Raw genomic sequence first — 27,878 nt, forward strand, 5'->3', positions numbered from 1 at the left:
AGTGAACAAAGAAAGATAAGCCATGTGCGGTCTTGGCACCTTTTTCTGTAGCCTGTCACTTTAGGCATTAGATCTTTTTATGTTACTCAACCAATAGATGATTGCTAGGCTGGGACCCTCCCCTCTTCACTTTGGTGTGCTAGGAGGGATAGGAACCTATAAATTTACCCTCAGCTCTTTCTGGATACCATTGTGTTAGTGACTGGTCAGAGCCCAGCTCATTTCAATTAAAGGTCCTCATGTATATTGTATTGGTATCAAGTCCTGGTGGTCTTTTCCCCAGGTCTCGTGATCTGGATACAGCACTTAAATTTAAAAGTAGTGTGAGCAATGAATTAATCTAGAACATTCATTACAGTGGCAGTATTTGACCACTACAGATCCAGTCACTTGAGAGGCTGAGGCAGAAAGATCACAAGCTCAAGGTCAGTGTGAGCTATATAATAAGATTTTGTTCCTAAATAAAATATAAAGTGCTGAAAATGTAGCAGTAAGAGTGCTTGCTTAGGACCATTGGCCCTGCTGGGCTTCCTTACCCCTCCCCTCCCCCTACACCCCCTCACATCCACCACCCACCCCGACCCCCACCCCAGCATCTTAGTGAGGCTGAAGTGGTCATCGCCACTCTCTGAGCTTCACCATGCCACCCAAGGATGGCAAGAAGAAGAAAGATGCCTGAAAGTCGGCCAAACAAGACAAATACCCAGTAAATAAGTCTGGTGGCAAGGCCAAAAAGAAGAAGTGGTCCAAAGGCAAAGTTCGGGACAAGCTCAACAATTTAGTCCTGTTTGACAAAGCCACATACGACAAACTCTGTAAGGAAGTTCCCAACTATAAGCTTGTTACTCCAGAGGTGGTCTCTGAGAGACTGAAGATTCACAGTTCCTTGGCCAGGGCAGCCCTTCAGGAGCTACTTAGTAAAGGACTTATCAAGCTGGATTCAAAGCACAGAGCCCAAGTAATTTACACAAGAAACACAAAGAGTGGAGATGTCCCAGCTGCTGGTGAAAATGCATGAGCAGTTTAAATCAGCTGTACATTTGGGAAAATAAAACTTTATTAATCAAGGGGGGAGGTGCTTGCTTAGCATAGAGGAGGCCCTGGGTTCAATCTCAAATATCAAAGTTTTTTAATTGGTTAAATAAAGCATCCTATATCCATACAGGGGAAAATTATATCTTTTTAAATTATATATAGACAAATGTATATACTAAGGGCTTCTTAATAATGTAAAGAGGAAAAACTATGAAAACTATGTTTCCACTTCACATATTATAACCAAATATTGTATAAACGTAAAAAGAGAGGAAGGTTAATTTGGCTCATACTTAAGTCTCTGGGTGTTGCTCCTTGCTCTGGGCCTGTCATAGTGAGGTACCTCATGATGAATGCTTGTGCAGGGAAGAGCACATTCGCTTCACTGCCAGGATGTGAAAAGAAAAGAAGATGGAGCTGCTGTGGTGTCCAGCACTCACTGCGGGCCATGCTGCTGTGGCTGACTCTCAGGCCGCAGTGGGCCCCACCTCTTCCATCACTGAGAAGCAAGCCTGGGAAACATGATGCAACCTCTGCATTCGGTCATAAGGTCTTCACTTCCTAGGGAATTTGCTGTATGAGGAAATGCATGCAGATGCATATGTGTGTGTGTATATATATGTATACAGCATATATGTATGTATTAAGGTAGGAATGAATGGACATACTGCTTCTTTTTTTCCAAGGTTTTCTCATTCTTTTAAGTGAACTTATGCAACTTTTGTTATGATAAAAGTTATTTTGTAAACTAAGCCCATTTATTTCTTCACTAAGCAGCAATTTTTAGTATCCTATTTAGTGTGTGTGTTTGTGTGTGTGTGTGTGTGTGTATGTGTCATATATGTGCAGGCACATGAGTGGAGGTCAGAGGACAACCCTTAGGAGTTAGTTCTCCTGTAAGATCTGGAGATGAATCTTAAGTTCTGGGTTTGTACATCAAGAGCTTTTACCACTGAGCCATCTCACTGGCTCTCTCTATTTTTTTTTCTTCTTAAAATAAAATGTATTTTACAAATAAAATAAGTGTACATTACAAAAACAAGTTTTTTAGAGTCTCTACATTTTAATATATTAATACATTTCATGTGTGGACAATTTCAGTGGAGTTACAGAGACATTTTCAAGTTTTAAGTATTTTGTGTCTGAATATATAGGGGAGTATGTATACATGTTATGATGGTAATAGGAACACATGTGTTTGCAGGTACATGTATATATGTGTATATGCATGCAGGAGTACCCCCAGATGTGAACTTCAGATATAATTCCTCAGGGCCATTGGAGATTATTTGTTTAGTTTTGTTTTTAAATTTGTACATGAGTGTTTTACCTGCATGCGTGTGTGCGCAGCACGCGCATGCCTGTTATGTGTGGAAGTCAAAAGATGCTGACCAAGCTCCTGGATCTAGAGTCACAGATGGTGTGAGCCATTGGGTGGCTTCTGAGAACAACGCAGGTCCAGTGCTCTGCAAGAGCAACAGGTGCTTCCACCCCCTGAGCCTTCCCTGAAGCCCCAAACACCTAATTCTTTTTGAAAAAGAGACTTGAACATAAGGCTTGGCAGTTAAATGAGGCTGGCTGGCCAGCAGGGCCCGTGGATCGGCACTCCTCTCCTCCCCGGGGTGAGGATTACAAGAGTTACCACCCGTGCCTTGTTAAGGACCTCGTGCTTGTATGGCAAGCACTTTACCACCTCCTCAGCCCTCACAAGGTTTAAGTTTTAGTTTCAGGTTTCAAATATTAATCTTTTTAGTTCTTACCTAAATCACAATTAATGATGAAAAGGGGAATCTATATTCATGTTTAAAATATATTTTTCCATCTTTCAGGTGAAGGCCTAGGTTTTAATGACATTAAATTCATAGGTTTATTATGCTGTCATTGAATTTCTTCTTTGGTATACTTAATGTCTATTTTCAAGAGGAAGTGTACACGCAGAAAACAGGAAGCCAACATAGTGGTTATGTGTTGTTGCTGCATTAACCACACCAGCCACTAGGTGTCTCCGTTGCATCACCCCACTCACTATCTCTGATGGAAGTTTCCAATCAAAGAGATGGAGAGCAAAGCTTTATTCACAGAATTCTTTCTTTATACTTCATTTTTTCCCCAGCCTGCTGAGGTAGCACACGGCTGTAATCCCAGCACTCGAGGAGGCAGAGGCAGGTGGGTCTCTGTGAATTTGAGGCCAGCCTGGTCTACAAAGGGAGTCCAGGACAGCCAGGAATACACAGAGCAACCCTGTCTCAAATTAAAAAAAAAAACAAAACATTTCATACATATGAGTGTTTTGCTTACCCGTATTTGTGCCATGTACATGTCTGGTGTCCAGAAAGATCAGAAGAGAACATCAGATCTCCTGGAGCTGGAGTTAGGACAATAGCGAGCCTCCGTATGGGTGCTGGGAACCAGACTGTTCTTAACTGTGCAGCTATCTCTAGTGACCTCACAGAATTCTTAAGTAAGGCCCAGCGTCTTCCTGTCAGACACCCTATTGAGGACCAGTTCTCCCCATTTGTCCTGTATCTTCTTTCATTTTTGATAACCGAACACTTCGTTGGCCCAAGGAGGGGGAACCTTTGTTGCATCCATTTTGCAATTGTATTTTAATAGCTATCCTTTTCAAAGTCTAACAGTTAAATAAAGCCATGAGAGCACATGCAGTCCTTTTAGAGCGCTGGAGCTCTGCTCTCCCTCACACAGTGAGTGGCATCCAGTCTGCAGCGCTCTGCACAGAAGAAAGCGCCAGCAGCTACAGAGATGGCCTCTGGTGAGGGAGCTAGCTTCACGATCACAGGCCTTCAGGTCACACAGGAAGCACCTGGTGGCATCAACTGCCTGAAAAGCCCTCCTTTCCCTTTTCTGTCTTCTCTTTGCTGCCCTTTCTATGCTAGGCTAGGTAGACAATTTTTAAAGAAAATTAATGTTTAAAATAGTTGTACTTTAACCCTGAATCATTCCATTACAAAAAAAAAAAAAAGACATCTCTAGAAATTACATAAATGCTGACAGTTTGAAGTACTCCTAACTCTGAATACTTGCATTAGTGTTCACTGTCATTTCGCGTTGGCTACAGACTGAGTTACCTGTCTGCCCAGGGAAACTAATGGATGCTGAAATCAGATGAGAAGAATTTTAATTGGAACAGCAGTGAGAGCAGAATTCGTTTTTTTCATTTTACAAACTAGAAATAGAGGAAGTGTGTGTGTGTGTGTGTGTGTGTGTGTGTGTGTGTGTGTGTGTGTGTGTTCCTAAACAAAATGTATGCATGTCATTGTTTTCACAATTTTGGAGTGGGGGTGGTTTGGTGCTGTGGAATGAACTCGGGGCTTCATGAACTCTAAGCACATATTATATACAAATGACCTACAGCCCCGGGGCTCTGAAATGTGTGTTTTTCCTTTTTAATACTGTTTTTTTAGGATCTAACCATTATACTACAACCATCACTAATATTGCTTTCTCTTAGGCTCCTGTGCTCCATTTTCCCTGTGTTTTCTTATTCACTGGACAGTTTAGACATGCAAAAAAGTGTCATCTAGTGGAGAGAATGAAGGATTGCATATACTTTTTGGAACCAGTATGTTTTGTTGTTGTTATTGTTGTTTCTTTGTTTGTTTTTTAAATTCACTTTAAATCCTGGTCGTAGCCCCATCCCTCCTCTTTTCCCAGGCCCACCTTCCCTCCTTCCCCCCTGCCCTATTCCTCAGAAAAGGGGAGGTCCCCGCCTTCCCATCAATCCCGGCTCATCAAGTCACATCAGGACTGAGCAACCGAGTGCACCTTCTTCCCCTGCGGCCTGGCAAGGCAGACCTGCCAGAAGGAAGTGATCAAAAGGCAGGCAACATAGTGCATGTCAGAGACAGCCTCTGCTCCCCTTACTAGGGGACCTACAGATGAAGCCTATTGGCTACATCTGTGTAGGGGGCCTAGGTCCAGTCCATGCATGGTCCTTGGTTGGTGCTTCAGTCTCCACAAGCCCCTCTGGGCCCTAGTTAGTTGGCTCTGTTGGTCTTCTTTTGGGGCTCCTGTCACCTCCAGTTCCTTTTCTTCCCCCTCCCCACTTTTCCACAAGACTCCCTGCACACCACCCAATATTTGGCTATGAGTCTCAGCGTCTATTTCCAACTGGGTGGGACCTCTCAGAGGACAGCTCTGTTAGGCTGAAAGTATAGCAGGGTATCATTAATTCAGTCTCATCTGTTTGCTATGATGAAACTGATTTTAAAAAAAACGTATTTTCAGACTTTACCACCAGATTTTAAAAGTTTCTGAGCTATTTAAGTATTTCCCAAAGAGTTTTGTTTGTTTGTTTGTTTGTTTGTTGTTTCAGGACAAGGTTTCTCTGTGTGGCTTTGGCTGTCTTAGACTCACTTTGTAGATCAGGCTGGCCTCGAACTCACAGTGGTTGTCCTACCTCTGCCTCTGAAGCACACAGATTAAAGACATGTGTCACCACATCTAGCACAAAAAAGGTTTTGTTTGTTTGTTTGTTTTTATGTATAATAAAGATCAGTGAATAAGAGTTGTATGGGGAGCATTATATGCTTTTATAATTTATTTATTTATTTATTTATCAGCATTTATAATTCCTGAGTGAAAACGTATTGTTGACATGGGCATAGCCATGTCACAGACGCCAATATCTCAGACCCAGTGGAAATGGGAAAGCGTTCCCCAAGTAAGGCTCTAAGAAATGACAAAACTTTCCTCTGGCCCAAGTAGGAATGTTGATGAAGAGATGACCTTTAGCTAAAACCAGTGGACATAAGACATAAGACATTGACTGCAGGCTGGGCAGGCAGTGGTGGCGCACGCCTTTAATCCCAGCACTTGGGAGGCAGAGGCAGGTCCATCTCTGTGAGTTGGAGGCCAGCCTGGTCTACAAAGTGAGTTCAGGACAGCCAAGGCTACCTCCTTCCTGAGAATGCTCCCCTGTGGAGCAGAGCACCCACCAACCCCTCCTCCCTGTGCTGTGCATAATAAAGCCTTTGAGTTGGTTGCTGGTTACATAACAATTGTCCCCCATCAGAGCCAGCACAGCCTACCCAATCCCAGATTTTTTATTTTACATGTATCTATAATTTCTTCACTCCTGAGTCACCCCAGTCAGATTTCCAAGACCAAACCTTTTAGGACACAGCATACCTGAGAAGATGGGTTAGTCAATAAAGTGCAGATATGCAGACCTGCATTCCATTTCCAGGATCCACTAAAACCAGGTGTGGCAGCACACACTTGAAATATGAGCCCTTGGGAGGAAGATGCTGCCCAGCCTATTTAGCAAGCCCCAGCTACCAGGAGAGATGCTGGCTCAAAAAACAGCGTTGACCCCTGACCTTCACAAACAGCCACAAAAACACATAACACATACCTGTATGTATCCTTGTGTGTATGCATGCATGTAAGTACACACAGACACACCCAGATCAGTAAGGGTATTTTTAATCTTCAGACTATGAGATGGGGTAGAAGATCTACATGAGGATTTAGGGATCCTGTGTTTGGGTCCTGGCTTTGCTACCTTGGTAATTTAATTAGTTCAGTTGATCTTCTTTCTTTCTTCAGCTCTAAAATGAATCAGTTGGACCAGACTTTTTTTTTCTTTTACAATAATTAGCATTGATCTCTGAAATGAATAAATTGTAAAGCCCAAAATATATATTTAGGTCATGTACTTTAGTAGAATTTTGCTTTCTATGTAAAGTTTTGGGGTTTTTTTGTTTGTTTGTTTGTTTGTTTTTTTGAGACAGGGTTTCTCTGTGTAGCCTTGGCTGTCATGGACTCCCTTTGTAGACCAGGCTGGCCTTGAACTCACAAAGATCCACTTGCTTCTGCCTCCCATGTGCTGGGATTAAAGGTGTACGCCACCACACCCAGCCCATAAAATAACTTTTTATTGGAATATTTTTATAAGAAAAGTGTACAATATAATGTACATCTTTCTAGGACAGAGTAAACACGACTACTTAAATTATTATATGTTTGTGATTTTGTCTTCTGTACATATTTCAATCACAGCTATATTCTGTTTACATCTGAGTCCTTAGAGTTAATATCTCCTCTGATTATGACATCATTCGTGTCGACGAGGGTCCAGTTCCAGGATCCACTTAATTGCACAAGTTCACATTAGTAGGGATTCAGTGTGGACAAACTGTAAGGAGCACCACTGAAAAAAGTTAAAAGTCACCTTGCAAAGCCAGGCATGTTGATCCATGCTTTTGGTCCCAGCACTCAGGAGGCAGCGCAGACAGATATCTGTGAATTTGAGGCCAGCCTGATCTACATAGGGAGTACTAGGGCAGCCAAGGCTATATATTAAGATCTGGTCTCCAAAAATAAATACATAAATAAATGTATAAATAAATGAAAACCACCTGCAACTGATTTGGCCATTTCCTTTACTGTTTCTTACTCTTTTATTGCAAAGACAGGCTCTATTTTTAAAGCCATAACCTCCAGAATCTCCCCTCAATCCTGTCTCAAAAACTAAAATATCAGTCATTTTAGAGAATTTTTAATTTTATAATTATACCACTATTAGTTTCACAATAGTTGAGCATAATAAAAAGTATAATAGTACATCCAGACACAGTGGTATACCTTCTCCGTCTTGGCTCTTGGGGTGCAGGGAGGGAGATCAGAAAGGTAAGGTCATCTTTAACTATACAGTGAGTTTGAGGCTTGCCTGATGACATAAACCCTGTCGAAAGCAGGGAGATGTATACTGGATATAGCTCAGTGGTAAAGCGCTTTCCCAGCACTCACTAGGTCCTTTGTTCAATTTCCAGCATCTCAAAAAAATAAGGACGGGGAAAGACAGGGAAGAGGAGAGATGCAGAAGGTGTTCCTAAGCATTAGAGGCTCTATAGCAATCCCAAGCCGTCTCTCCTCCCCCAGAAATCCCACTGGTACCCATAATCTCAACAGAAAAATATTTAAACCATTACTTTCCTTAAATTTAAAAGTATGATCAGAGATATAGACAGGTGTTTAACCTGTATGAAAATAAATGTTGATGATTATCCAAACATCTGATATCTCTTTTGGCCAATGCTGGGTGTGAAAAATGATTTTTTATGAAAACGCTGATTATTGTGATGGTTTACCTCAACGTCCCCTCCCACCCACGCATACCTTTTCTCAAGGAAGAAAACCCTAATCCAGTGCTTGGAAGACTTGTTCTACATCGCCTTATGTACAAAGCAAACACAATACTTTCTTGCACACCGTCCCCATCATGTGGTCATTAAGCACTTGGCCTCTTAAAACATTTAAATTCATTAAAGCCAGGGACATCACCTACTGAGGGATATGGTAAATTCATGTTTAGAACACACTAAAATTATGAGTTTCCTTTACTGTTCTGTGCATCTACCTTACACCCATGGGCCATTTAAAGGAATCAGAGAGCTTTCTTAGTTCAATTCTCATTAATTCCTCTAGAATACTTACTACCCATTAACTAGAGTGGGTCACTAGGCCATGTCTTTTGACAATATAGGGCATTTCACCAGTCAAAGGTTAAGGCTCTGCATAGGAGGGACTTGGTTGTCGCTTATATTTATCTTAATACATCTTGTTGCTACACATCTTCTTCTCCAGTCTTCTTTTCACGTCTCTTCATTATTCTACTAATAATACCCTTAGGTTCTCTCATCTCATCTCCCTTCCTTTATTCTTTCCTCATCAGTTCTATTTTGTACAGTTACATTTAGTAACATTTACTCTCATCTGTGGACTTTCTGTGTGATACCTCAAGCAGTCAGAGTAGAGGCTTCACAGTCAGCCTGTCCAAAAAATGACACAATCACGGAGAGAAGACAGACAGTTGGTAACAAGAGCATCCAGGCAAATCTGGGTCAGGCTGGGAGTCAGCTGAGCGAGCCTGGCTCTGTAACAATAACAAAAGAGGGAGCATGAGGTGAGAAGCATTGTTTACTGTGAACTTCAAAAGAAAAAAAGGGGGGGGGAGGAAGTACTCCCTGAATCCCTGAGTTTAGAAACACGGAAGGAGTACAGAGAAGAAAGCCAAGACTGGACTTCCAGGAGGATCAAGTATCAATGACATGTTCCAAAGAGTCAGAGAAGGGGCCAGCATCCATGTGAGAGAGCCTACAGCTTACCCTAAGCTTGGCTTTAGCAGTGTGTGCTGAGTGTGAGTGTGAGGATAAGCCAGGAGCTAGCAGCTGTCAAGAGTAGATAGAAGAGGAGCACAGGAGCATTACTGGTCTGGGTTCTAGGAGTGGTAAAAGGGGTGACAGAAAAACGACACCATAGGAGTTGAGGACTCATGAAGTAGGTGGCAGAACTGGCAGGGGCTGTTACGCCTGCTTGGGCATCATGAATGACAGAGAAAGCTGGCAAGGATTAGCAGGAGCTGCCGGACAGGACAAACTAGGCAGACTGGTCCAGTGGCAGATACCATGTTGTGCTCCGCCTGAAGAATGTAGAAGCAATTATGAGAGGAAAAAGCAGACAACCAGGTAGGCCAAGGACAGGGCAAGCCAAATGGTAGTGTCAGTGTGTCCAAGTGTCTAGCAGCACTCAACCTTTCTATCTTCTGCTTTGCATAGGTTTGTGTGTGTAGGTGCACGCGTGTGCTGAAGTACGCATGGCCACATATACACGTGTAGAGGCCTGAGGCTGATGGTGGGGATCTTCTTTAGCTGGGCTGAACCTTATTCCTTTGATGCAGGGTCTCTTAATCAAACCCAGAACTCACCCATACTGCAACCTCTCGAGGCAGTTTCCTCTGGCTAACCCCTGCCTCACCTTCCAAGGCTGGATGAGAGGTGGATTATCATTCCACCTGGCATGCGCATGTGTTCTAGGATCCAAACTGTAGTCCTCTCCTGGCCTAGCAAGCTCTTCGGTGGTTGAGCCATCTCCCAGTCCCCAAATTAGGAAAACAAAACATAAGTCAATATGAGCCAAAGTGGATTTTTTGTTTGTTTTATTTTGTTTTGTTTTTTTAGGCAAGACCTCACTATGTAGCCTTAACTGACATGGAACACATCCTGGAGCCCAGACTAGCCATGAACTCTCAGTGATGCTCCTGCCTCCACTTCCCAAATGCTGGAACTACAGGCATGTGCTACCGTGATCAGCAATGGCAGTCTTAATCCTATCCTTCCCTGGTGATTGAAGATCAACAGTGGTATCACCGGTGCCCTCTGCTTACTCTGGAATAAGGGTAATTATAGTCTTTAATGTTGGTCTGGGCACGTGCAAGGGGAAAACCATCCACTTTATTTAAACAAGTGGCATTACTAAGACCTAGCTCTTGAGGACAGTTAGCTAGGAATATTGAGATTTCTATAACCTTTCTAGAAATAGGTTATCTTAGCTAACCATGTTTTTATTATCTACTGAAGTAACTTTGTTTTATTGCAAATAACTAAGTATTAATGTTTTCTTAAGTCAAAAATGTTAAGAGCTTGTGGGTACACTTAATATGTGCTAAGACTAAAATTTAAGCATGGGTAGTTAAGCCTTGGCTAAAAAAACAACTGTCTACTTCACAAATTAAAATTTGTAATTCCACTGTAAAGCTGAGTTCTATGCGAGTTTAAGTAAGACTGTGAGTGCCAGCACATAAGAAGTTAAGTCTGCTCAACTGTAGCTGGGGATTTCAAATCTGGTGTCGTTTCCAATTTTTGCCGACAGAAAACTTATGGACTTTACTGAAAGCAGATGTTTAGAATGGGATGGAAGTACAAGCACAGCCCTGGTTGATTAATATCTTGTTGTACTTCTTTGATAGGATACTAACAAATATTCAGCTATCTGTAAGTTGATCTTAAGACTATTTAACGTTATCGTGAAAGCATAATTTCTTAAATGATTTGTCCAAAGTTTCTATCAATCTACCCTGGCAGCAGAGCCACATGTTAAAGTTATTGCTGTCTGAGTTGCAACAGCTGCCCTGGGAGTCCTGTCTGAACAGCAAGCTAACTGCTGTTCACAGTAATATCTGGTCTTTCCCACCCCGAAATATACACAAAGGATTTTTGTCATTCTTGGCCCTGGGCAGCAGAAGGGGCAGAGCATGCCAGAAGAGCTCTACAGGCAGAATGTCCTTCCACCTGTTTTATGCTGAAAGACAGGCTCCCAAATGCGAGGCGGTGTGGAGGGCTGCTTCTTTGAATGGCAGCTGAATGCACCAGCGGGATCCTTGGCAGTGATGTCTAGGCACGGAAGCTGGCATTCAGGGGAGCTAAATAGAGAAAGGAAACTTGAGCAGACCACTTCCTGGAACACCGAGATCCTGAATGAGGAACTTAGAAGCAGCAGATTCTCTCTATTCTTACACCAGCCAAGGTCAGATTTCCAAGCTCCACCTCTCTTCGAAGCTTTCCCTTTCATCGTACTGTGGCAGTGGATGATGGCGGTAATAAAAATACTTCCTTTTCTTTCAGAAGGCATTGAAATGTACTGTTCTGTTGTGCTCCCGTCTGAGGTTTTCTTTACACCCTAAAGTGATAGCTACACCACAAATCCAGCAGCAGCATAGTGGAAAGAGTGACTTGTTTCACATCTCCAGGGACAGGTCTTAAAGGGCAGGTGTCCCCATGCCAGCTTGCTCGTTGCATCCTTTAATTTCTGTTAACAGACCTGGGACTAGCTGTGCCTTGGAGAAGAGAGCTTGAAGCTGGGATATTGCCACAGCTGAGTACTCCGTACCAGTGAGGAAGGTAAATTGACAGCAGAGATCTAGCTGGAGTCACAGGCTTTTACTAACTCCATGTTCTCTGCCTGGTGCCTCCTGGAACAATCGTTTCATTTCTTTTTTTTTTTTAATTGAATAATTTATTGCTAATTATTGTTAGTTTTGTGCTTTTTGAGACAAAATATTGTTCTGCAGCCAAGACATGCTTCCAAATCATGGCCGTCCTACTGCCTCAGCATCTTGAGTGCAGGATTACAGGCACGTGCCACCAAACTCTGCTGCTACTTCCAAATCTAGACACTGCTCAGAATCCTAGCAGCTGAGAAGGGCAATGGCCAGTGTCTGAGGGGGTGGGGTAGACAGAGGCCAAGGATTCCTTTAGTTATTTTCAGTTTCTCAGGAAGCTTAAAATAGTTTACTCAAAATACAGCCTCTATGTTTTTTTGTGTTTGTTTGAGACCGGCTCTCACGTAGCCCATCCTGGCTTTGAACTCACTCTGCAGGAGAGGATGACCTTGAACTCCTGATCTTCCTGCCTCTGCTTCCAGAGTGCTGTGATGACAGGCATAAGCCACCATGCCAGGCTCCGATTAGTTACACAAAAGAAATCTCAACCGCCTTGGTTCTTTCTTGGGAAGATGAAACTCCATAGTATTTAACGAAGACGTTTGCTCAGAAAGAAAGGCCTTGTTGGAGAGCTGGGCCTGTACTAACTGACACACCAACCGAGGAGGATGCACACAGAGAACACAGATGCCCTGTTCAGATCTAGCCAATAGACAGCTCGTTCCCCAAGGCTGAGGGGCGAGTGGGGGACTGCCTCAGACATGAACTCTCGTGCCAGAGCTTTGATCACTTCCCCTTGGCCGGGAGGCCCTGCAGCACACACAGGAAGGGGATGCAGGCTATCTACATGAGACCTGATAGGCTGTGGTCAGATGGTGGAGGAGGAGTGTGTCCCCCCCCCCTTCAGAGGTCTGTCAGAGGGGACTAGAGTAGAAGAAAAGGAAGGGAGGGTGGAAATGGGAAGATATTAGCAAGAGCATAACAATTGGGATGTAACATGAATAAATTATAATAAATAGATAAATAAAAATAAGTAGAGGGGGGAAAGGTTTTGGTGGTGAGTTAGAACAAAACTGTGTGAGAGATGGAGTTTTCAAATTTTTTTCACAGAATTTTACAAACAACGGCAGGTTGTGGTTATACTCCCTAGCTGAGCCTAAGTCCAACAAATTTTAAAAGGCTGTTCTGAGCCAGGCGTGGTAGCCTTTAATCCCAGCACTCAGGAGGCAGAGGCAGGCAGATTGATGTGAGTTCAAGGCCAGCCTGGTCTACAAAGTGAGCCTAGGACAGTCAAGGCTACACAGAGAAACCCTGTTTCGAAAACAAAACAAACAAACAAACAAAGGCTGTTCTGATGGCACTATGAGGTGTGGACAGCCAGTTGTTCCTGGGCTGCCCCACTGCTGTGGTAAGAAACTCCTCAGGGAGGGAAGGACTAGGTTTCAATAGCAGGAGGCCATGCTGGATCTAGGGAGCCTTCTCTTAGGGCTGTTGGAGCCTTCAAAGAGCTTTAGCCAAAGCAAAGACAACGTACATGAGTTTCCCCAGATCCAAGGAAGGTGGGAAAGAAGGACTTTGGTTGCTCGTGTTCCAGAAGCAATGACAATTGACATATAACTACACCATCCATTCATTAAATTATCTGACACCGTTCATGCCACGTTCTAGGACTATAAAAGGGAATGTAAGACTCATGGTGTCAGGTAAGACTGTCAACACTTGCAGGTCTCGTCTATGTTGCCTGGACAGCAGGTCACTAATACCACACTCAGACTGTTCCCTGGGCTGATTTGTTTCTACCACAGATAATCCCCCCACCCCCCAAGGGCTTCAGGTGCTAGGCAGCAGACTTCCCCAGACAACTGCTATAAAGCCTGATCATCTGCCATCCACCAGGCATTGGCATTGTCATCCTGTAGGAGAAAGCAGCAAAGGAAACAGTCCTTCCCCTGGAATGCCCAACCACCATCTGTCCAGCAAACACTCTTGGCCCATTCTCCACTTTTGCTGTTTATTTTGGCTTTGCGAAATTTCTTCCAGTAAATCCCATGAGATTTTGTGGAATTCCTCCTCAAATCATAAGTCTTGTTTGAGGACAGATGCTGAGCCCTGAGGGTGCTGTGCTCCAAATGCCGGATGTTACCACTGTGGGAAAGTGGGTGACGCTACACCAGACCTCTCTATCTTCCTATAGCTGCATAGAAAGCTACAAGTATCTCAAAATAAAAAGTCTAGATAAGAGTAGGCAAATGTGTCCATAGTATAAATTTATTACTATCTCATGTTCTTCCTCACGAAACTGCAGAGCAGTCAATCAAAACCCACCCAGGACCGCCTGCTCCAATTCTTTGGCTTCCACATACATAAGCATAGGCAGGCACAGCAGAGGTTCCAGTGTAAGAAAATTGCTGGTCTAACTGATGTAAGCAGTAGGAAAATATGCTATATTTCCTACTATTAAAATAGATAAAAGAAGATTTGGGAATGATAATCTCATGGCGCACTGATTGGAGTGCTCAGCATTTGCGGACGGACTCCATGCCCAAGCTCCATGCTTAGCCTTCCTCAGCACACAGGAGAGCTCAGCTATTCAGCAGCTCTCCCTTGGCGTATGCTTCCTGGGTAGCTGTGGACAGTATTAGTCCTGGGTCCTGGTTTGGGGGAGTTTTTTTGGAGGGGGTTAGTTTTTTTCTTTGGTTTGGTTTTTGTGTTTTTGATTTTTCAAGACAGGGTTTCTCTGTGTAGCCTTGGCTGTCCTGGACTCACTTAGGCCGGCCTCAAATTCACAGAGACTGCCTGCCTCTGCCTACCGAGTTGCTGGGATTAAAGGTGTGGGACACCACACGCAGCTGTTTTAACAGTAGAAAATATCTGCAGGTGTTCCTTTTGTTACTCTCCTTGTCTGTGTTGTGATGGTTTGTTGTTTGTTGTTTTTTGTTTTGTTTTGTTTTGTTTGAGACAGAATTACACTGTGCAGCCCTTGCTGCCCTGAAACTCGCTGCTACCCACTTTAGGTTTTGCGACCGAGTCCCTCACTGAACTCGGAGTTTACCGTTGTGGCTAGACTGGCTGGCCTGGTTCAGCCTTGCTATGGAGGCCATGGATCCAACTGAGAGAGTGCTTGTACAGAAAGCAGTATAGCAGCTGAGCTATCTCCCCAAGCCCCCACTTAGTTGTTGCTTTTTTTCTTTTCCTTTTTTTTAGTTGGCCAAGATCAAGTCACAAGAATCTCCCCAAATAGGTCCCAGGGATTGGCACTGACCTTAAATGGAGTCCCAGATAGGGGGAGATAATTATAACTGAGTTGGGAGCAAATACTCTGCTGGTAGGACCAACGACAGGACACAGGTGGGTGAGCCATTAGCCAGGAATCGTGGTAAAGCCTGAAGCCTACTCAGAGGTAATAAAGACAGGGCAGGCATGGATAACCAGAGCGGCTGGGAGGCACAAACATGTAGAGCCTGCTCCTGAAGAACACAGTGAGGAGCATGGTGGTCCAGCCTGCCAAGAAAGCCTGGGAATGCTCCCCGCCTCTGAAGTGCAAGGGGGAGAGAGTGTCATAGCTGAAACCCAGAAAGCACAAACCCAGCCTTATAAAACCTTAGCCTGAGAAGCTGCAGGGGCAGTGTCTGTTCTGGAAATTTGTTTCATTTTGATTTGCATGGCTAGCATGAGGTTAGGGTAAAGTGAAATATGTTTATTGTTTAGGTGGTTTGAACGAGGATGACCCCCCAAAGGCTTGGCCCTTAGTTGGTGGAACTGCTTGGGAAAGTATTAGGAGGTGTGGCCTTTTTAGAGGAGGTGCATCACTGGAGGTTGGCTTTAAAGTTTGAAAAATCCAAAAAACAAACAAACAAACAAACAAAACACCAAAAAACAAAAACAAAAGAAGTTTGAAAATCCTGTGTCAGCGCCCCCCCCCCTTCTCTTCTCCTTTCCATATTCACCACCATATGGTCATATACTGACACTCTGGAACTGTAAGCAAGCCCTCAATTGAATACATTGCCTTGCTCAGGTGTTTTGTCATAGCAATAGGAAAGCAACTAAGACACTTTTTAAAAAAAAAATTTGAGACAGAGTCTCATATGGCTCAGGCTACACACACACACACACACACACACACACACACACACACACACACACAGCCGCAATATAAATATATAGGATATATATACACACACACACACACACACACACACACACACACACACACACACACATATATATCCAAGGATGACCTTGAACTCCTGAGCCTCCTGTCTCAGCCTACCAAATACCAAGATAACAGGCACAAGCTACTATGGTGCTTTGAATGAGAGCTATCCTCCAAAGGCTCAGGTATTTGAATGCTTGATCCCCAGTTGGGGGCACTGTTAGGGAGTGTTGCATAACCTTCAGGAACTGGAACTTTGCTGGAGGAAGTACATCACCAGAGCAGACTTTGAGAATGTGTAGCCTCACCCCCTTTCCAGCTCACCCACCCTCTTCCTGTGTAACTGAAAGTGTGATCTCCTGGCTTCCTGCTCCAGCTGTCTGCCACATGTCTCTCCTTCCATTGTTAAACTTCTATCTGGAACTGCAAGCCAAAAACCCCTATTTCTTCTCTACGTTGTTTTTGGTCATGGTGTTTTATGACAACCCAAGTACCTAATATAGGGGTTCTAGATGTGGCTCAGTGGGTAAGAGCATTGGCTGCTCTTACACAAGACTCAAGTTCAAATCCCAGCACCCACATGGGAGTTCACAACATTCTGTTACTCCAGTTCCTGGGAGGTCAGTGCCCTCTTCTGGCTACTCTGTGCACTGCATGTACGTGGCATCCTCAAGTGCCATCCATCTTGATTTGAGCACACAGAATTTTCACAAGAACCTAGGGTTCACAAAATAAGATCCGGCAGTGAGTCACAGGATCTCCTGTGTCTTGCCACCCCCAGTGCTGGGAGTACTGTTACCTACAACTACACTCAGATATTTTTAAAAGTTTGCTCTTTGACAATTTTAAATGTATATAACATATTCTGACTACTCTCACCCCTACACACACACACACTCATCTCCCTTTCATCCCTATCATCTTCTCTTCCTACCAATCCCTTTCTCTAATTGATCCTTTTGTTTTGTTTTGTGGCCTGCTCTGTTTAACCAGGGTTTGGAACTATCCACTGGAGCTTGATGGGATCATCATGGGTCTATAACTAAAGGCAATGATTTCCCCTTGTCCAGATGCTATCAGTAGTCAATAGCCTCCTGAGCCTCTTCCCCTTCCAAGACTGAATGCTGACAGGCCTGTTCTTGTGCAGACACAGAGTAGGCAACTATCCTGCCTGAAAGATGGTGTCTGGCCAGACACGGTATTGCACGCCTTTGATTCCAACACTTGGGGAGGTAGAGGCAGGTGGATCTCTGTGAGTTCAAGGCCAGCCTGGTTGACAAAGTGAGTCCAGGACAGCCAAGGCTACACAGAGAAACCCTGTCTCAAAAAAAACAAAAAGAAAAAAAAGAAAGAAAGAAAAAGAAAATTTGAATGTTAAATACATAGACATTTCCTGTTCTGTTTTCTCTTTCCCTCAAGTCACATTAAACTTACATCATATTAGTTTGAGGTTTTATTAGGAAGGAGGATGCTTTATTGTTTTTGTTTTGTTTTGTTTTCCAGACAAGGTTTCTCTGTGTAATAGTCTTGGCTGTACTGGAACTCTCTTTGTAAGCCATGCTGGCCTCAAACTCACAGAGATCCACCTGCCTCTGCCTATCCCCACCCCCATGCCCACCCTGAGGGTTTGGATTAAAGGCATGTGCCACCAAACTCCGCAAGGATGCCTTTTCTTTAACATAAATGCAAACATTTGACAAGTGAAAGAAGGAAATAAGTTGTGTGATGTTGGCCCTAAATGAGGTTGGCATGTTTGCTTTTGTCTGACTGGATGGACTTTAAATGAAAATGTCAGGCCGGACAGTAGTGGCACACGCCTTTAATCTCAGCACTCGGGAGGCAGAGGCAGGAGGATCACTGTGAGTTCGAGGCCAGTCTGGTCTACAAAGCGAGTCCAGGACTGTCAAGGCTACACAGAGAAACCCTGTTTCAAAAAACAAAACAAAACAAAACCAAAAAAAAAAAAAAAAAAAAAAAAAAAAGGAAAGGAAGAAAAGAAAGAAAGAAAGAAAGAAAGAAAGAAAATGTCTCCCCAGTTAACTAATTTTAAATCAGTTTCTCAAGTTTTTGTCAAGACTTAGTTCTCTTGTGTATCAAACTGTGTAACCACAGGACCACAGATTTGAGGCTAACACTTCTATAGAACTTCCTAGTGCTGGCACCATGTTACTGTAAAAACGTTTTGTGTGTGTGTGTGTGTGTGTGTGTGTGTGTGTGTGTGTGTGTGTGTCTGTCTGTCTGTCTGTCTGTCTGTCTATCTGTCTGTGTGTCCGTGAAAGAGAAAGAGTTCATTCACTGTGAGAAAATATCAGAGAAAACGCATGTAAAATGAGAGAGGGCTTATTTTGGCTGTGTTTGCTGAGGCACGCTCGTCTGTGAAGAGCTGGTTCTTTTGCTTCTAGTCTAGAGTAAAGCAAAATGTCACTGAGGGGAGAGCCTGGTATAGCAAAGCTACTCGTTCATTCATGGTGGCCAAGAGAAGGTGGAGAGAGGTTGGAGAGAGGGGAAGCGGGGAAATAGGAAATGGGGAAAGAAGAGAGGGAAGGGAGGGAGAGAAGAAGGAAAATGTTTAGTCCTCTCTTAGAGGTCACACCTGCAGTGCCTTCTTTCTCCTGGAGTGCTCCTCTCGGATGTTCACCACATGACAGGAACTTTCCCACACACGAGCCTTTAGGTGACATTTAAAACACAACCATAACAAAACAATCCTACAATGTTGAGGTTAAAATGCCACATAATGGTTGACTTCATCAATGAACTATGCTTTCTCACAGTTCTAGATACAGGAAGTGCAAAAGTAAAGCGGTGAAAGGGTTGAGTGTCAGATGCCCACGTTCACTCTGTGAGCTCAGCCAGCCCACACTTTATGCTGCTCGGAGAGCTCAGAGAGCACTGGCTGTCTCTGTCTCTTAAGTATACTGATCCTAGGGGTCAGGCCATTATTCTCAGTGACTCATTAAACCTTAATTAGTTTACAGTACCACATCCAAATATAGCCCCACTGGGAGTTAGGGATCCTAAAGATAAATTTAGGGGGTCTATTCAGTCCATTGCGGTAAGTAATCCTTTCCACTCATTCTTGAAGATTAGAAAACTGGAAGCCACAAAGGCTGAGCAATCTGGCCAAGATCATCCAGATGATAACCTGCAACCCTGGCCTGAGCCCCATATTCCTACCTGCCACACCCTGCTGGCTCCTAGACCTAGCATGAGTTTTAGAAACTTAAACATCATCGGTCCAACACCCCCAGCTGTAGTGAGTTGTTAGACCTGTTGTAGAATTATCAGAAAATTTTCATATCTTTAAATTTTTTCTACAGAAAGCAATTCTTTATTATTATTCAATATCAGATTTAATATCTAAATTGCAATTACTACAACGTAGCTCTTAAAACTGCTTGTCTAGATGTAATAGAAACCTCTATTTCTAAATGCCTGTACATAAATTCTTAAAATATAAGAAGAAAAAAAGCAAAGGCTGGGGATGAAGCTCAATGCTAGAGTACTTATCCAGCAGGCAGAGGGCCTTGGGGTCAATCTCCCACCCCAAGGGAATGAAAAAAAGAGAGAGAAATAAAAACAAAGTCAGGAAGCAAACAACTGCTTGAAAAATCGGCCTAAGACTTGAGGAACTCACCAGCGAAGTCATGCAGATGCAAATAAGCACACAAAAGATGTTCCCCCATCATAACCCATTGGGAGTAACACGCATGAAAATAATAATGAGACACCGCTACATATCTATTAGTATGGCTAAACTCTGAGTGTTAGCAACAGCAAGAACTATGCAGTGCTAGGAACGCTCACACATAGCTGGTGGCCGGTGACTGGTGGCTGGTGGCTGGTAGGTGGCTGGTGGCTGGTGGCTGGTAGCTGGTGGCTGGTGGCTGGCAGCTGGCCGGTGGCTGGTGGCTGGTGGCTGGTGGCTGGTAGGTGGCTGGTAGCTGGTGGCTGGTAGCTGGTGGCTGGTGGCTGGTAGCTGGTGGCTGGTAGCTGGTGGCTGGTGGCTGGTGGCTGGCCGGTGGCTGGTGGCTGGTGGCTGGTAGGTGGCTGGTGGCTGGTGGCTGGTGGCTGGTGGCTGGTAGGTGGCTGGTGGCTGGTGGCTGGAGGGATAGGAAACTGGCATAGCCACTTTGAAAGACCCTTTTTGGTAGTTTCCTAGAAAACATATTTCTATATTACCTAGTGGTGATAAATATAACAGGGGTATTTTTTTTAAGATTGTATTACTTTTGAAATATTTAAAGGTTTTAAACCCAGCTTTCCATTCAGAGAAGTTTAACATCATAACTGGGTATAGAATTTTTGCTAGTTAATGAAACAAACCACTTTCATGGCAAAACATAGTAAACTTGGCTATGTTCGAGTTGAATGTGCACCAAGGACAATCTGACTAGTCAAGTGAGGGCGTCCCCAGGATTTTAATGCACAGAGGCGAGAGGACCAGTGTGAGGTCTGGTGAGACTGTGTGCTGTCTGCTGTGTCTTTGAGCAGCACACAATCCACATAAGCCTGACTCTGTCTCCTCATCGGCAGTAGTTTCTGCTGTGTGTAAAACTAAGCGAGTCCACGGCTATGTGCATTAAAGGGTAACTAACTATGCACTTGCCAAAAATCAGTTTTATTTACATTTCTTTTCTTCTTCTTCTTCTCCTTCTTCTTCTTCTTCTTCTTCTTCTTCTTCTTCTTCTTCTTCTTCTTCTTCTTCTTCTTCTTCTTCTTGTTTTAGTTTTGGGCTTCTCTGTGTAGCCTTAACTGTCCTGGGACTTGCCCTGTAGACCAATCTAGCCTCACACTCACAGAGATCCCCCTGCCTCAGCCTCCCCAAGTGCTGAGATTAAAGGCATACGCAACCATGCCTGGCTCTTATTTAAACTTCTAAAGAGAATTTTTTTTGTTGTTAAACTTTTAAGAACAGAAGCCTGCAAATCTCTGGCAGAAAGGATGCCGTAAGTGAGAAGAAGCAATGACAAATGTCATGAGAAGCCCCACATTACACCCAGCCCTTTCTTTCTATTACTCATCACACTAGAAAACAGAAGAAGCTTCTCTTTTGAGGCAAAACCTCAGACCAGCAAGAACACTGCTAGACCAACCACGGAGGTGTGCACTCCAACCTCAGCTACACGCCCCTGCTCGACACAGCAGCTGGCGAAGAATTTGTGCTGGGTTCTGAGAACAACAGATTCTCACTGCGCAGATTCTGTGGGTTATAATGTAGGAAGCCTGAGAAGAAAATGCTGAGTGGGCCATTTCTCCTCATAAATCCATTTTAATTTAAGCATTCTTAGTGCATTTGAGTGACTGAGTACTACACTGAGATCTGTTTTGGCCAGCTGAGAATAGTCTTATCTGTTCACATAGACACCTATAACACAACTACCGTATCACTGCTACAGACACAAGACTCTCTGTGTGTGAATCTGCTGGTTTGGCTGGGAGATCTTGTGATTAGAGAGTGGAGCCAAGCACAGTTGCTAGGATGGCTAAGAACCAAAGGGAGAAGGCCTGAAGAAGGGTGAAAGTTATCCTCCCACCAGGTTCTGTAACCTCCCAACTATTTCCAAGTGAGAAACCTACTAGCAAGAAGCCTTTTAGATACCCAGTTCAACACATCACTGTTTCAGATCTCAGCTCCAAGTTGGGGCAGTGGTCATTTCCACAGTGTGCACATAAAACCCCATTCTGTTCTCACAACCCCAGGGCTGGCAGGCTTGGCACTCTTGGCTGTACCAGGGCTGAGCCCTTGGCTCTAGCAGTGCATCTTTCACAGTGAGCAGTGGCAGCAATGAAGGGTTCTCAGTGTCCCTGCAGGATACAGACACGGAGGAGCCAAGCAGGAGAGGAAAGACTGGGTGCATCAGTGCATTTATAGCAGCTGCTAATAAGTGTGGATGACATACCTTATTGGCAGTGCCCAGAAATAGCTAGGGGCCACTGCGGTCAAACTAAGAACCTGTTGTTACTTCTGTAACTTGGACATCAAAGGCAAATGTAACCTGCTCTTCTGTAGTCTCGAGAGACTGGACAAGCTGTATCTAAACCATAATTGCAATTAGTGGGCTACTTTGCAAGTAGCCTAATGTCATGGGGAAACTGTGGCTTACAACAAGATAGATTGGCGAGGTGCAATAAAAATAAGATTACAGCCAAAACCAAAATGCCTATGAGTTGGAAAATCTGAGAGAAAAATGAGTCAGATTATACGCAAATCTCATGAAAATTGAAACTTGACAATAGGTAGCTTTTTAGCACAAATACTGACTCCCTCCCCTCCAGGAGTGCATATGAGGAGATGTGTGAATAGAAGATGAAGGACTTTGCCGCAACATTTTTATGTTGCCCTGCTTCAGACCAGGAAGATAAACCTGGAGGGGCAGCTCAGGGCTGGACTACTTGTCTAGCTTGCAGACATCCCTGCCTTGGGGTGTACATAGGGGTGTCAGTTGTCTTCACCAAAGGATGGAAGGATTGATGGACGTTGGCACCTTTGTATCAATGAGTTTTGTTTTTGTTTGGGTCTGGCTTTGATGCGGATGGTATTTTGTCATGCTAAGGATTGAATCCAGGGACTTAAGCATACTAGGGAAGTGTTCTACCACTGAGCTGAGCCTAAAGCCCAAAGATCGCACTGACCCCCTTGATATCCTTAGTTTTTGAGCCGCCTGCTAGCCAGTATTATTAATTAATGTAAGGCACATAACATCGGGGCTGGAGACGCAGCTCAGAGGTGGAATGTGTAGTTAGAATGCATAAGGCAGGAGACGACGCTTCCCGTAGAACCTCTGTCTGCGTCCAGCAAGCGGGCGTCCTAGCACTGGCTCCCACGGACAGGCGCCTTTGTAGAGCTTTAGTTTTCAGAGGTTTGGTTCATTATCATGGCGGCGGGAAGTTTGGCGGCATGCAGGCGAGCACGGTGCTGGAGAAGAAGCTGAGATGTCTGCATCCAGATTGGCAGGCAGCAGGAAGAAAAACGGTGAGCCGCCAGGCCTGGTTTGGAGCTTCTGAGCCTCAAATCCCACCCCCAAGTGATGCAAATTCTTCATCAAAGCCACACCTACTCTAACTAGGCCACACCTCCTAGTAGTACCATGCCCTATGGGTTTATGGGGCCATTTTTAGTCAAACTACCATAAGTAGCTTTCCTGAGTAGAGTTATCAGGAAAGCAAACTGTGGCTCTGACAATCTCCTTCTGTCTGTTCATTTCCCCCATGTAAGAAGGAAGGGAAATGGGACTCAGTTAATAAACTACTCCATCAAGGAAGTCTTACTTGATTGGGCTAGCCTTTTCATTGCCCTTACTTCTTAATGGTATGGATAATAGGGACTATTCACTAACAATTTACAAGGATCAGCATTGTTGCATGTTTAATTACTGCAGATAATCTGTGTACAGATCATGCCTGTGGTAGTCAGTGATGGACACTCAGGGCCCAATAGAGTGTCTGGAACACAATAAATAGTAAAATATACAGAATGACTGGATGCGTGAGTGGTATCTCTGCAGGGATTTCCCTATGTGGCTTAAGGTAAAGGCTAATACACTTAATGTGCTCTCCATCTTTGTTCTTAATATTTTCAACTTGATTTTTAATGTTATATAAGCAATATGTGAATGTATGCTCACTTAAAAATTCAAGTCTTACATGTGAGCACATAAAAATTATTATTGTAGAAGTGTGAGTTGTGATCAATAAATCTTTTATTTATTTATTTCTCTGTCTCTCTCTCTCTCTGTGTGTGTGTGTGTGTGTGTGTGTGCGCGCGTGTGTGTTGCCTGCATGCACGTATGTATGTACTGGCTAGTTTTATGTTAATGTGACACAAGCTGAGAAGGAATGTTCAGCTAAGAAAACGCCCCCATAAGATCTGGCCATAAGCAAGTCTGTAGGACATTTTTTAAATTAGTGATTTACAGGGGAGGGCCAGGACCATTCCTGACCTAGTGCTCCTGAGTTCTATAAGAAAGCAAACTGAACAAGCCATGAGGAGCAAGCCGGTGAATGACACCCCTCCATGGCCTCTGCATCAGCTCCTGGCTCCAAACTCTTGCTCTGCTTGAGTTTCTGTCTTGATTTCCTCTGATGATGAGCTGTGACGTGGAAGTGTAAGCCGAATAAACCCTTTCTTCCCCAAGTTGCTTTGATTCTCGTTTTTCATCACAACAATAATAGCCCTAACTAAGATGCACACTTGTGCACCGTATGTATGCAGTGCTCTGGGAGACCAGAAGAGGGAGCACCAAATCCCCTAGGACTGGAGTTACAGATAGTTGTGAGCTGCCATGTATGTGCTGGCTATCAAACTGGAGTCCTCAAGAAGGGTAATCGATGCTCTGAGCTATTGAGCCATCTCTCCAGCATGAAAGCTATTAGAAAAAAAAAAAACCCTACGACGCCTTCAAACTTCCTATATATCTAGTTGTATTCCTTTTCCCAGTTCCTAATGTCACTCTTAACTGTTTCATGTGTATGCTGAAGGTTCCTTTTCTGTGTTGTCATATATGTGTGTGTACCTGTAAATACATATGATCAGATAAAAACCTATCTGTTTCTCCATGCATATATGTGGTGAATATATACATTTAGCATGCTATAATCCAAGAGAAAGAGGTCACAGAAGCCATGCTAATTGCAGCAGAGAGAATTTAAAACAAGTAATGAAAGACAGAAGTGCCACCCAGAGTGGCAGAAACCAGTGTACCTGGAGGGCTGGAGGGAAGAAACAAGCCATTAGGACTCATAAGCTGGGGTGCCTAGAGGCACCTACAGCAATGGCAGCCCTTGCCAGATACAGCTGGAATGTGGAGAAAAGGGGCTATCTGGCTAGGGGTGGAGATGTTATCAGGATGCTACGGGTACCATCTGAAGCAGAGAGAAAGGAAGATAGCCCCTGGCTTCTGGTCAGCAAGATGGCTCAGTCAGTAAGGCCACTCAATACAAAGCCTGATGAGCTAAGTTCAAGCCAAAGACCCATATTATAGGAGAAAAACACGTCTTGCAAGTTGTCCTCTGACCTCCATATATGTGCTGTATTACACACACACACACACACACACACACACACACACACACACACACACACACACCAAAATCACCCATTTTGATCCTTCCATCTGCCCACCTACAGTGTCCATCTCTGGGTCTCTTTGACCGGGTCTGAAAACAAAGATCCCAAGGACAGAGGGTGGTGTAGAAAGCTCTGAGAACAAGCAGACAAGAGGCTGGCACAGTCAATTTAAAATAAAATATATAAATAGCACGTCGGCATATGTAGTGCTCTAACTTTATCACTTACCATTTTTATAGAGATAAAGCCTATTTAAAAACACCACTGAGAGCAGGCATGAGCCATGGGATAAAGGGTACAGCAGCAGTGCACAGAGACAGACATCATAAGGCTGTAGGTGGGAAAAATTATACTCCTAGCAAAAGGGCAGAGATGCCACGGAACAGCAGTTCTCGGGGCTGCGTGTGTTCGGGTCCTCTGCAGGAATCAGGCGCGAGCTGCTCTGCAGAGAAGGAGGAGAACGCAGGAGTATCAGCTGAGAGGGCCAACAACTCAGAGAGTGTAGAACGGCAAGGAACTCATTCTTCCTCCTGTGACTTCTACAAAACAAGGAACCGAAACAGTGAAGTGAGGGGCTGGACAACCCAAACCATCTCAACGTAGGTTATTGTCTCTTTCGCCTTTTGGGGACTTGGTGAAGGTGTTAAGGGACAGTTCAGCATCAGTGCCTCCACTTCCTGCTACTGTAACAACGAAGCAGCCTTACACAGACAGTGTGACAGTGAAAGAAGTTCTAAAAGGAGGTGCTTCCACACTCTATTTTACGGACAGTGCTGGTCACTTGCCGTTTTCATGGAGTCACCACAGACCGTCTTTTCCTTAGAAACACTGACTCCCAGAGCCTGATTTCAAATGCCTTCGGTGCAACAGTGGAGGCTCCCATATGTCTCAAGTACTTTGATACACGCAGGAAAAAAAAATGGGACACAGTGATAAAGAAGCCACAATACCTCTAGGGGCTCTAAACTTCTAGGGAATTACAAGTGAATGCCTTGGGCTGGGCATGTAGCTCGGTGGTAGAGCTCTTGCCAAGTACATGCAAGGCCCTTGGTTCAATACCCAGCAGCACAAAGGAGTGAACAAATTCTTTTTGATGCAGTGTGATAACAATATCTGTAGCTCACGAGAGGTGATCAGCAGTTACTAGGCGGGTGACAGCAGAGCACGAGGAGGTGGACAGATATAGTTCCCAAAGGTGATATCACAGTGAACATGAAAACAGGATTAAGTAGCCATGCAGTGGTGATGCACTCCTTTAATCCCAGCACATGGGAGGCAGAGGCAGGCAGATCTCTGTGAGATCCAGGCTACCCTGGCCTACAGAGTGAGTTCCAGGATAGCCAGGGCTACACAGTGAAACCCTGCCTCAACAAAACACACAAAAACAGGATTAAGAACTCCTTCAGTCTCCAACTTCAGAGTTAAATGAACAAGACCAGACCAACTTTGCTCAAAACATCACTACCCTTTCTTAAGGATTTACACAGGGACTTTCTTTTCTCATTTACTTCTCATCACGTAATGGGAGGCACACAGACATGTATACAGGCAAAAGCTCACACACAAACACACTAGAATACACAGAGACAAACACACAGACACTGAGATACACACACAAGTATACACACACATATACTCATGAAGCACAGACATAGACACACCTATATACATGTACATGCACACACAGACATACACACACATTTTGATGGAGAAAAATAATCTATTGCCCTAGATCTAAAATAGGTCTAGAATAGGACTTTCAGAGACTTAGCCTTAAAAACCAAATATGTGCCCACATATAATTTAATATTAAATAACAGACCTAAAATTTCCTAACCCATTGTGCCATGACACCTTGTGTGTTTGTGAGCCTATCGGGCAGCCTACTCTTACCTCTAGAATTTCCTTCCGAGTACTTCGGTGGCCCTGCCTTGCTGGCATCCATCCACATGTGGGTTTGGCCCACTGAGGGTAACTGTGGGCGGAACAGGCAACCTCTTTCCTCACCAGATGCCCCAGGCTAGCTTCCACAAATTCACATTCTTAGGGTTCACCAAACAGACTTCAAATTGTCTTTTCACTTCCCTACATGGCACATGCATTATGAGTCTGTCCTCCATCCCTGTCTACCAACAAAGCAACTCAGGAAGGCCATCTGAAGGTCTAGTGGTCTGCTTAACCATAAAGAAAAGCAGATGTGAGAAATGATTTCCTCTCACTGAGCCCGGCAGCTGTGCCAAGAGAAAGCCGTGTTACAATGGGGCTCTTACGAGCACAGTCTTGGATAACTGCTGTGGTCCACCCAGCATTTGCTCTCTCACCGTGCTCTTTCCCGTGCAATGGGGATAGTGAGTTTTGTCATCACCATTTAAGTTGATAATGGCTCTGTGAGGGGGTAACCTTCCCTGTCAGCTGCACCGGCTTTTGAATCAGCACAGAAGCACACCTCCAAGTGTGTCCGTGAAGACGTTTCCAGAAAGGTTTAACTGAGGAGGGAAGACCTACCCTGAATATGGGTGGCACTGCCCTGTGGTCTGGGATATGCCAGACTGGATGAAAAAAAGAAAGCCAAGTGCCAGATTCGCCTGTTGCTGCTTCCTGCCTGTGGATACAGTGCCACAAGATGCCTCAAGACCATGCTGCTGTAACTTAGCTTCTATGAAAGACTGTATTTGTTAACCTATGAGCCAAAATAAAGTTAATTCCTTAAGTTTCTTTTATCAGATGTTTAGGCACAGCAATGAAAACAGAATACAAGTGTCTACTTCAATGGTTGTTTTTACTTAAAAGCTTATTTGTAAGTGTATTTATTTTTACTACTTTATGTGTATGAGCAGTTTAACTGCATGTACGTAGGTGTGGCACACGCATGCCTG

General features: G+C 44.1%; 2 long non-coding RNA genes and 1 pseudogene across 3 annotated transcripts in view; 2 read left to right on the plus strand and 1 right to left on the minus strand.

The window, feature by feature from the left end:
* The first annotated feature begins 640 nt into the window (after positions 1-640).
* Positions 641-1,057, plus strand: LOC311597224 (small ribosomal subunit protein eS25-like; annotated as a pseudogene). Its single transcript has one exon. The product of its transcript is annotated as a small ribosomal subunit protein eS25-like (transcript).
* Positions 1,058-9,063: 8,006 nt separating this feature from the next.
* On the plus strand, positions 9,064-27,835 carry LOC311598590. The gene is made up of 3 exons (XR_014779587.1): positions 9,064-9,524; positions 10,017-10,234; positions 25,426-27,835. It is a non-coding gene; the product is annotated as an uncharacterized lncRNA (long non-coding RNA).
* LOC311598589 overlaps positions 19,761-27,878 on the minus strand; it is a 35,408-nt gene continuing 27,290 nt past the window's right edge. Inside the window, exon 3 of the long non-coding RNA XR_014779586.1 lies at positions 19,761-20,090. This is a non-coding gene — a long non-coding RNA (uncharacterized lncRNA). The remainder of the gene's footprint in view (positions 20,091-27,878) is intronic.

Source organism: Acomys minous (assembly GCF_964271855.1).
Source record: "Acomys minous genome assembly, chromosome: 5".
Taxonomy (NCBI): domain Eukaryota; kingdom Metazoa; phylum Chordata; class Mammalia; order Rodentia; family Muridae; genus Acomys; species Acomys minous.